General features: G+C 50.1%; 4 non-coding genes and 1 pseudogene across 4 annotated transcripts; all 5 read right to left on the bottom strand.

Annotated features, from left to right (window-relative positions):
- Positions 1 to 401: 401 nt before the first annotated feature.
- LOC142253663 (U2 spliceosomal RNA) lies at positions 402 to 592 on the bottom strand. Its single transcript, XR_012726804.1, has one exon. It is a non-coding gene; the product is annotated as a U2 spliceosomal RNA (small nuclear RNA).
- A 1,117-nt stretch (positions 593 to 1,709) lies between these two features.
- On the bottom strand, positions 1,710 to 1,900 carry LOC142253652 (U2 spliceosomal RNA). Its single transcript, XR_012726803.1, has one exon. It is a non-coding gene; the product is annotated as a U2 spliceosomal RNA (small nuclear RNA).
- A 1,117-nt stretch (positions 1,901 to 3,017) lies between these two features.
- Positions 3,018 to 3,208, bottom strand: LOC142253640 (U2 spliceosomal RNA). Its single transcript, XR_012726802.1, has one exon. It is a non-coding gene; the product is annotated as a U2 spliceosomal RNA (small nuclear RNA).
- A 1,117-nt stretch (positions 3,209 to 4,325) lies between these two features.
- Positions 4,326 to 4,517, bottom strand: LOC142252929 (U2 spliceosomal RNA). Its single transcript, XR_012726290.1, has one exon. It is a non-coding gene; the product is annotated as a U2 spliceosomal RNA (small nuclear RNA).
- A 1,117-nt stretch (positions 4,518 to 5,634) lies between these two features.
- On the bottom strand, positions 5,635 to 5,835 carry LOC142253062 (U2 spliceosomal RNA; annotated as a pseudogene).
- Positions 5,836 to 9,956: the final 4,121 nt, after the last annotated feature.

Genomic DNA, 9,956 nt, shown 5'->3' with positions numbered 1-9,956 from the left:
GCCGGTTTAGTATACTTAATGAAAGTACTAATTCTTTCATAGGCCGCCCATTCTTAGTATTTGACGTTCAGGTAACAACAGGTAACTTTATTTGGAGTGGAAGCAGAGAGATAACACCAGATGCCAATTGTAGATCCTCTCACACCTGTGGTCACTGCAGCATCTGACTCCACTTTGTCCAAAAGGGATCTATTCCATTCAATTACACATGATCTAGATTAGACTGACAACAAGATACTGCACGGGACATAGCAGAGTTGGTGAAGTTGAGTGGTGATGAGTTTGCTATTTGGATGAATAAAGCAAGTAAAAAGTGTGTTAGATAAAAATTCATTTCAATTCGCTAATCGGGCTAATATGAATCAGGTGAATCGAGTTCTGCTTTTGGAAACTGGGTTAAGAAGGGGTGCACCGTTCCTGGAGGTACTGCAATACCAGGTCAATGCGTGGAGTGGACAGAGCAAGCTCTTTTTCCATCTCCCTGTTCTAAAAATCCATTTAATATATGGTCCCCAGATAGGGGACGTATCAGATATTAAACTGATAAGAACAGATACTACACTTGATCTTAGCCAAAAGGCCGAGAAGCGATAACCAGAATTGGTTTGGGCCTCGAGTGGCACCCTGGCCTATGCCGGACACATCTTAGGGAGAGAGAGCGAGAGGGAGACAAACCCACGCCTACACAAGACATTTTGTCACCCAAGCCAACCCTTGAAAAGGCTGCTTTGCAGAGCAAAAACAAGAAGAATGGTGCGTTTTGCAGCCGCCGCCCACTGCAATGAATCTGAATAACTCCTCCTTTAGGGCGCAAGCAACTCCCCTCCCCCTTGCAGTCTTTCCAATTCACGATACAAAAAGACGGACAGGACAGGTTGCCTGACTTTCCGTCACTGCCACCCTTTGCCATCCTTACCCGTAGAAAGCCCTTTCATCATCCCCAAACCCTAATCTTTTCCCTTTCCTTCCCAGCCCCCAAACCCTGCACTCTGTACCTTTCTCACCACCCGCTTCCCTTCTCCTGTCATCCCCCTACCACCCGGGAAAAAAAGAGATTGCCCCCTCCTTCCACTAGCCCACCCTCCCACCCAAAGAACAACTTCTTCTGCGCAGCTTGTTTTCTAGGCAGCAGCGCTATTGTGATGTCATCGGGGGGCATTGTGACAAGCCGCCAGTGTTCCGTCTCTTCATGTTGTGCACTGTTCAAACCGAAAATACATCAACAGGCAGGCTACAGAAAAGCTTACTAACAAAGGTTAGAGAGGGGCTTTCTCAGAGGGCTTTTTACAGTTTGTCTATTCCCAATTAGCCGGTTTAGTATACTTAATGAAAGTACTAATTCTTTCATAGGCCGCCCATTCTTAGTATTTGACGTTCAGGTAACAACAGGTAACTTTATTTGGAGTGGAAGCAGAGAGATAACACCAGATGCCAATTGTAGATCCTCTCACACCTGTGGTCACTGCAGCATCTGACTCCACTTTGTCCAAAAGGGATCTATTCCATTCAATTACACATGATCTAGATTAGACTGACAACAAGATACTGCACGGGACATAGCAGAGTTGGTGAAGTTGAGTGGTGATGAGTTTGCTATTTGGATGAATAAAGCAAGTAAAAAGTGTGTTAGATAAAAATTCATTTCAATTCGCTAATCGGGCTAATATGAATCAGGTGAATCGAGTTCTGCTTTTGGAAACTGGGTTAAGAAGGGGTGCACCGTTCCTGGAGGTACTGCAATACCAGGTCAATGCGTGGAGTGGACAGAGCAAGCTCTTTTTCCATCTCCCTGTTCTAAAAATCCATTTAATATATGGTCCCCAGATAGGGGACGTATCAGATATTAAACTGATAAGAACAGATACTACACTTGATCTTAGCCAAAAGGCCGAGAAGCGATAACCAGAATTGGTTTGGGCCTCGAGTGGCACCCTGGCCTATGCCGGACACATCTTAGGGAGAGAGAGCGAGAGGGAGACAAACCCACGCCTACACAAGACATTTTGTCACCCAAGCCAACCCTTGAAAAGGCTGCTTTGCAGAGCAAAAACAAGAAGAATGGTGCGTTTTGCAGCCGCCGCCCACTGCAATGAATCTGAATAACTCCTCCTTTAGGGCGCAAGCAACTCCCCTCCCCCTTGCAGTCTTTCCAATTCACGATACAAAAAGACGGACAGGACAGGTTGCCTGACTTTCCGTCACTGCCACCCTTTGCCATCCTTACCCGTAGAAAGCCCTTTCATCATCCCCAAACCCTAATCTTTTCCCTTTCCTTCCCAGCCCCCAAACCCTGCCCTCTGTACCTTTCTCACCACCCGCTTCCCTTCTCCTGTCATCCCCCTACCACCCGGGAAAAAAAGAGATTGCCCCCTCCTTCCACTAGCCCACCCTCCCACCCAAAGAACAACTTCTTCTGCGCAGCTTGTTTTCTAGGCAGCAGCGCTATTGTGATGTCATCGGGGGGCATTGTGACAAGCCGCCAGTGTTCCGTCTCTTCATGTTGTGCACTGTTCAAACCGAAAATACATCAACAGGCAGGCTACAGAAAAGCTTACTAACAAAGGTTAGAGAGGGGCTTTCTCAGAGGGCTTTTTACAGTTTGTCTATTCCCAATTAGCCGGTTTAGTATACTTAATGAAAGTACTAATTCTTTCATAGGCCGCCCATTCTTAGTATTTGACGTTCAGGTAACAACAGGTAACTTTATTTGGAGTGGAAGCAGAGAGATAACACCAGATGCCAATTGTAGATCCTCTCACACCTGTGGTCACTGCAGCATCTGACTCCACTTTGTCCAAAAGGGATCTATTCCATTCAATTACACATGATCTAGATTAGACTGACAACAAGATACTGCACGGGACATAGCAGAGTTGGTGAAGTTGAGTGGTGATGAGTTTGCTATTTGGATGAATAAAGCAAGTAAAAAGTGTGTTAGATAAAAATTCATTTCAATTCGCTAATCGGGCTAATATGAATCAGGTGAATCGAGTTCTGCTTTTGGAAACTGGGTTAAGAAGGGGTGCACCGTTCCTGGAGGTACTGCAATACCAGGTCAATGCGTGGAGTGGACAGAGCAAGCTCTTTTTCCATCTCCCTGTTCTAAAAATCCATTTAATATATGGTCCCCAGATAGGGGACGTATCAGATATTAAACTGATAAGAACAGATACTACACTTGATCTTAGCCAAAAGGCCGAGAAGCGATAACCAGAATTGGTTTGGGCCTCGAGTGGCACCCTGGCCTATGCCGGACACATCTTAGGGAGAGAGAGCGAGAGGGAGACAAACCCACGCCTACACAAGACATTTTGTCACCCAAGCCAACCCTTGAAAAGGCTGCTTTGCAGAGCAAAAACAAGAAGAATGGTGCGTTTTGCAGCCGCCGCCCACTGCAATGAATCTGAATAACTCCTCCTTTAGGGCGCAAGCAACTCCCCTCCCCCTTGCAGTCTTTCCAATTCACGATACAAAAAGACGGACAGGACAGGTTGCCTGACTTTCCGTCACTGCCACCCTTTGCCATCCTTACCCGTAGAAAGCCCTTTCATCATCCCCAAACCCTAATCTTTTCCCTTTCCTTCCCAGCCCCCAAACCCTGCCCTCTGTACCTTTCTCACCACCCGCTTCCCTTCTCCTGTCATCCCCCTACCACCCGGGAAAAAAAGAGATTGCCCCCTCCTTCCACTAGCCCACCCTCCCACCCAAAGAACAACTTCTTCTGCGCAGCTTGTTTTCTAGGCAGCAGCGCTATTGTGATGTCATCGGGGGGCATTGTGACAAGCCGCCAGTGTTCCGTCTCTTCATGTTGTGCACTGTTCAAACCGAAAATACATCAACAGGCAGGCTACAGAAAAGCTTACTAACAAAGGTTAGAGAGGGGCTTTCTCAGAGGGCTTTTTACAGTTTGTCTATTCCCAATTAGCCGGTTTAGTATACTTAATGAAAGTACTAATTCTTTCATAGGCCGCCCATTCTTAGTATTTGACGTTCAGGTAACAACAGGTAACTTTATTTGGAGTGGAAGCAGAGAGATAACACCAGATGCCAATTGTAGATCCTCTCACACCTGTGGTCACTGCAGCATCTGACTCCACTTTGTCCAAAAGGGATCTATTCCATTCAATTACACATGATCTAGATTAGACTGACAACAAGATACTGCACGGGACATAGCAGAGTTGGTGAAGTTGAGTGGTGATGAGTTTGCTATTTGGATGAATAAAGCAAGTAAAAAGTGTGTTAGATAAAAATTCATTTCAATTCGCTAATCGGGCTAATATGAATCAGGTGAATCGAGTTCTGCTTTTGGAAACTGGGTTAAGAAGGGGTGCACCATTCCTGGAGGTACTGCAATACCAGGTCAATGCGTGGAGTGGACAGAGCAAGCTCTTTTTCCATCTCCCTGTTCTAAAAAATCCATTTAATATATGGTCCCCAGATAGGGGACGTATCAGATATTAAACTGATAAGAACAGATACTACACTTGATCTTAGCCAAAAGGCCGAGAAGCGATAACCAGAATTGGTTTGGGCCTCGAGTGGCACCCTGGCCTATGCCGGACACATCTTAGGGAGAGAGAGCGAGAGGGAGACAAACCCACGCCTACACAAGACATTTTGTCACCCAAGCCAACCCTTGAAAAGGCTGCTTTGCAGAGCAAAAACAAGAAGAATGGTGCGTTTTGCAGCCGCCGCCCACTGCAATGAATCTGAATAACTCCTCCTTTAGGGCGCAAGCAACTCCCCTCCCCCTTGCAGTCTTTCCAATTCACGATACAAAAAGACGGACAGGACAGGTTGCCTGACTTTCCGTCACTGCCACCCTTTGCCATCCTTACCCGTAGAAAGCCCTTTCATCATCCCCAAACCCTAATCTTTTCCCTTTCCTTCCCAGCCCCCAAACCCTGCCCTCTGTACCTTTCTCACCACCCGCTTCCCTTCTCCTGTCATCCCCCTACCACCCGGGAAAAAAAGAGATTGCCCCCTCCTTCCACTAGCCCACCCTCCCACCCAAAGAACAACTTCTTCTGCGCAGCTTGTTTTCTAGGCAGCAGCGCTATTGTGATGTCATCGGGGGGCATTGTGACAAGCCGCCAGTGTTCCGTCTCTTCATGTTGTGCACTGTTCAAACCGAAAATACATCAACAGGCAGGCTACAGAAAAGCTTACTAACAAAGGTTAGAGAGGGGCTTTCTCAGAGGGCTTTTTACAGTTTGTCTATTCCCAATTAGCCGGTTTAGTATACTTAATGAAAGTACTAATTCTTTCATAGGCCGCCCATTCTTAGTATTTGACGTTCAGGTAACAACAGGTAACTTTATTTGGAGTGGAAGCAGAGAGATAACACCAGATGCCAATTGTAGATCCTCTCACACCTGTGGTCACTGCAGCATCTGACTCCACTTTGTCCAAAAGGGATCTATTCCATTCAATTACACATGATCTAGATTAGACTGACAACAAGATACTGCACGGGACATAGCAGAGTTGGTGAAGTTGAGTGGTGATGAGTTTGCTATTTGGATGAATAAAGCAAGTAAAAAGTGTGTTAGATAAAAATTCATTTCAATTCGCTAATCGGGCTAATATGAATCAGGTGAATCGAGTTCTGCTTTTGGAAACTGGGTTAAGAAGGGGTGCACCGTTCCTGGAGGTACTGCAATACCAGGTCAATGCGTGGAGTGGACAGAGCAAGCTCTTTTTCCATCTCCCTGTTCTAAAAATCCATTTAATATATGGTCCCCAGATAGGGGACGTATCAGATATTAAACTGATAAGAACAGATTGATTTAACAGCATCTTTATTATCATGCACTACTCACAAAAAGGTAACAAACCGTGTACAGTGCCGCAGCCCCGTACACACAGAACTATACAATCCTTCTTACATAGCCATAGAGTACGACGCACTAAACTATACATCACACTCCTATGCTTATCCATAACACTCAAGCTGAAAGAAAAAGTTAGACAATAAATAACGACGAACCGGCGATTGGGGGATGGGGGTAGGGGAAAAGGGGGATAGGGTGGGGAAATCACAGGCCCGAAGCTTTATTGAAAGACGCACATAACGGGAAAAGGAGGGAGGGGGCATGGAAGAGGTCTAAACCTCCTCCTCGGCGCTGTCGTCCGGACTGTCCATGATGGAATAGTCTCTGAGCAGGCTGTGGATCAGCCTGCGGCAATCCTGGATAGACATCCTCTCCCTCTTCAAGATGAGCCGGTTCCTGGCGACCCAAATAGCGTCCTTAAAGCAGTTCATAAGGCGCCAAGCCTCCTGGATGGCTCCAACGGTGTGAGTCCCAGGGAAGAGTCCATAAAGTACGGAATGGTACGATAGGCTCCCTCTGGGGACGGAGTTCCTCAGGTCATCCTCCAGGGCAACCAACAGGCGCTGTGCGAAACGGCAGTCCCAAAAGGCGTGCAGCGATGTTTCCTCCACGAAGGGGCACCTTGGGCAGTACCGGGTTTTGCACAGGTTCCGGGCGTGCATGAATGACCGGACGGGCAGTCCGCCCTGTATCGCCATCCATGACAAGTCCTTGTGCCCGTTGGTCAATCCAGCCGATGACACGTTTGTCCAAACAGTCTCCAGTGTGTCGTGATGAAGTCCTGGAATGTTCTCCATTTCGTCCTTGGCTCTGATGAGTTTGTGGATAGTCTTTGGCTTCCACAAATCAGGCTTGAGTCCCTCCAGTTGGTGTTCCCTCACAAACCGAACCACGTCTCCGTAGAACCATGGCGCCGTCCAGTTGTAGGGGAAGGAGCTGTCCCACTTGTCCCAGCCTAACCGTCTCCAAAGGGGGAGCAGGAAGAAGCGAGACATGGACCCACCCGCGGAACCTCTCTTGACTCGCAGAGTTCGGCGAACGCAGTCACATACGAAGGAGGATCGCAGGAGGGTGGGGATATCGGGTACGCCCTTCCCACCCTTGCGAGGATCCTTGTACATGATGCTCCGCTTTACTCTGTCCATCTTGGATCCCCAGACAAAACGAAACACCGTCCTGGTAATGGCCCTGCACACGGTGGCAAGGGGGGGCCAGGCCTGGGCCGTGTACTGCAGCACGGGCAGTACCTCGTTACGCAGGACCAGTGCTTTGCCCTCACAGGTGAGGCGTCTGAGGCTCCACAGACCGATCCGTTGGGTGATCTTGGTCAAGCGTTCCTCCCAGGACTTGAGGGCTGCTCCTTCCTTCCCGAACCAGACTCCAAGAACCTTGATGAAATCCGGCTGGATGCTGAAAGGGAAGGGGGCGGAAGAGGCCGGCTGCCAGTCCCCGAAGAGCATGGCTTCCGACTTCCCGCAGTTGACTTTGGCTCCCGAAGCCCGTCCGAAGGTCTCACAGGTCTGGACGAGGGTGTCGACTGAGCGCCGGTCCGCGCAGAAGACGGTCACGTCGTCCATGTAGAGCGAGCACTTGACCTCGAAGCGTTCTGGTCCTGGTGCGGTGATCCCTCTGATCTCTCCATTCCGCCGGATAGCCTCTGCAAAGAGTTCTATAACACAAACAAAAAGAAGAGGTGACAGAGGACAGCCTTGTCTGACCCCTGAGAGGACCGGGAAGGGGTCAGTCTTCCAGCCGTTCACCAACACCGAGCTGTGAATATCAAAATACATTAGTTGGACATACAAGCAAAACATGTTACCCAAACCTAACCTGTGCAGAGCTTTGCCCAGGAACTCATGGGAAACACGGTCGAAGGCCTTTTCCTGATCCAACGAGATCAGGGCTGCGTGCACCCGGCGGGCTTTGATGTACTCGACCGTGTCCCGCATGAGAGCCAGGCTGTCTGCGATGCGACGTCCGGGGATGCCGCAGGTCTGATCCGGGTGGATGATCCGTCCGATAACAGTCTTCAATCTCGTTGCCATCGTCTTGGCCAGGATCTTGTAGTCGACGTTCAGAAGGGTGATGGGACGCCAATTCTTCAGGTCGCACCTCTCTCCTTTACGCTTGTACAGGATCGTGACCATTCCTTCCCTCAGAGATGGAGGCATTCTGCCCTCCACCACCATCTCCTCATACAGCCCTAACAGGTCCGGACAGATTAGGTCTCCCAGCGCTACATAGAGCTCTGCTGGGAGGCCGTCACTGCCCGGTGTCCTGCCAGAACTAAAGGATTTGGCGGCCGAGAGCAGCTCGTCCACCGTCAGAGGAACATCCATGGCCGCCGCGTCTGCAGGGTCAAGATGGTTAGTGATACCTGACAGGAACTTATCGGCGGCCTCGGGGTCAGTAGTCTTGCGGGCGTAGAGTTCGCTGTAGAAGTCGCTGACGACCTTCATCACGTTCTCTTTCCCGCGTCGCATGTTTCCACTCTCGTCTCGTAGTTCATTCATGGGCGTGTGACCGGCGTGGAGTTTCCTGAAAAAGAACGAGTTACATTTCTCACCCTTCTCCAGGTTCTCCACTTTGGAACGGAAGACAATTCGCTCGGACTCCTCCTCGAAGTGCCTTTTCAGGCTCCTCTTAGTCTCCTCCAGCTCCTCTCTCACGTCCCAGCCGCATCGAAGAAGGTCCTGCAGGGAACGCAGCTCACGCTGGAGTCTCCTGAAGTCCCTCCTCTTCAGGCACGCCTGTTGTTGACTCTTTGCCTGAAAGAAGAAACGGAACTCGAGTTTAACGTATTCCCACCAGTCAGAAACAGACTGGAAGCCCGCCTTGTAGGCCCGCCACGTGGAGTAGGCAGCTCTAAGCTCCTCCAGAATCTCACCCTTTTCCAGCAGAGAGCAGTTCAGCTTCCAGGAGCCCGGGCCAATGGGGAAGCCCTGGCCCAGCACACCTTGAAAGTGAATGGCTCTGTGGTCAGAGAAGAAGCAGGGGACCATCGAGTGCCCACTCCGCCCAACCGCCCGAGAGGTAAACACAAAGTCAATCCTGGAACGCAGCGAGCCATCGGATCGGCACCATGAATAGTTCACGGATCCGTGTCCGATGGAGCCAACAACGTCCACAAGAGAGGCTTCGGTCACCATCTCAATGAGCAGTTTGGATGTGACGTCCAACTTGGCAGCCGTTCCAGAACTGCGTCCATCCTCCTCAATCGGGCAGTTGAAATCCCCGGCCATCACTACCGTCCTGGCGGTAGCGAGCTGAGGGCGCAGGGCTTGGAGGAGCTCCAGTCGATCGCTCTTCACAGGAGAAGCATACACATTGATGAACCTGACAGGTTCTCCCGCCCAGGTGCCATCCACGAGCAGTAACCTGCCGCAGACGATTTCCTGAACAGAGTCCAATGTGAAGGCGCTTCCCCTGATCAGCACGGCGACCCCCGCGGACCTACAGTCGCCCCCGCCAGACCAGTAGGATGGGCCATGGGTCCACTCCCTGGCCAGATGGTTGAAGGACCTAGAGGAGGGAAGGGAGCATTCCTGCAGGAAAAATACATCACTAGACTGAGTGTTAAGGAACGCAAAAATTGTCTGACGTCGGAACTTGTCTCTGATGCTCCTAACATTAATGGAAAAGATGTTAATGTTAGCAGTCATTGGAGGAAAGAGAAAGTTAGAGCAGGCGGTGTGCCTTAGTTACCACTCCGGTCGGGCGGTTCTTCCTCTTTGGCACCTGCTGGTAAGGGTATCTCCAGCAGACCCTCTTCTGCTAGCTGATCAAGCAGGGATGGTGCCTCAGTGGCTTCCGACTCCTCCATTTCTTCTTCGGCCACAAGGGACTCCACCATCTGCTCCAACACGTCCGGTTCTGGGAGGAGGCCATCCTCCTCTTCCTGGGGTGGGTTAAGGTCCACAATGAACAGCTTGGAAGGTTCTGCGACAGGACTATCTTCCACCTTCCTTTTCCTTTGGCCTGTACCTGAGGAGACAAGAGCTGGAAAATCCTCCTCGGTGAAAAGTGCAAGAGTGCTGAGGCCCTCTGCTCTCATGGTCTGGGGAGGGAGAGTGGGCTTTGGGGGGGGGGTGAGGAGACCAGCTGAGGAGTAGGGAAATG

Source organism: Anomaloglossus baeobatrachus, chromosome 9 (genome assembly GCF_048569485.1).
Source record: "Anomaloglossus baeobatrachus isolate aAnoBae1 chromosome 9, aAnoBae1.hap1, whole genome shotgun sequence".
NCBI lineage: Eukaryota > Metazoa > Chordata > Amphibia > Anura > Aromobatidae > Anomaloglossus > Anomaloglossus baeobatrachus.
This window is presented reverse-complemented; position numbering and strand designations above follow the sequence as displayed.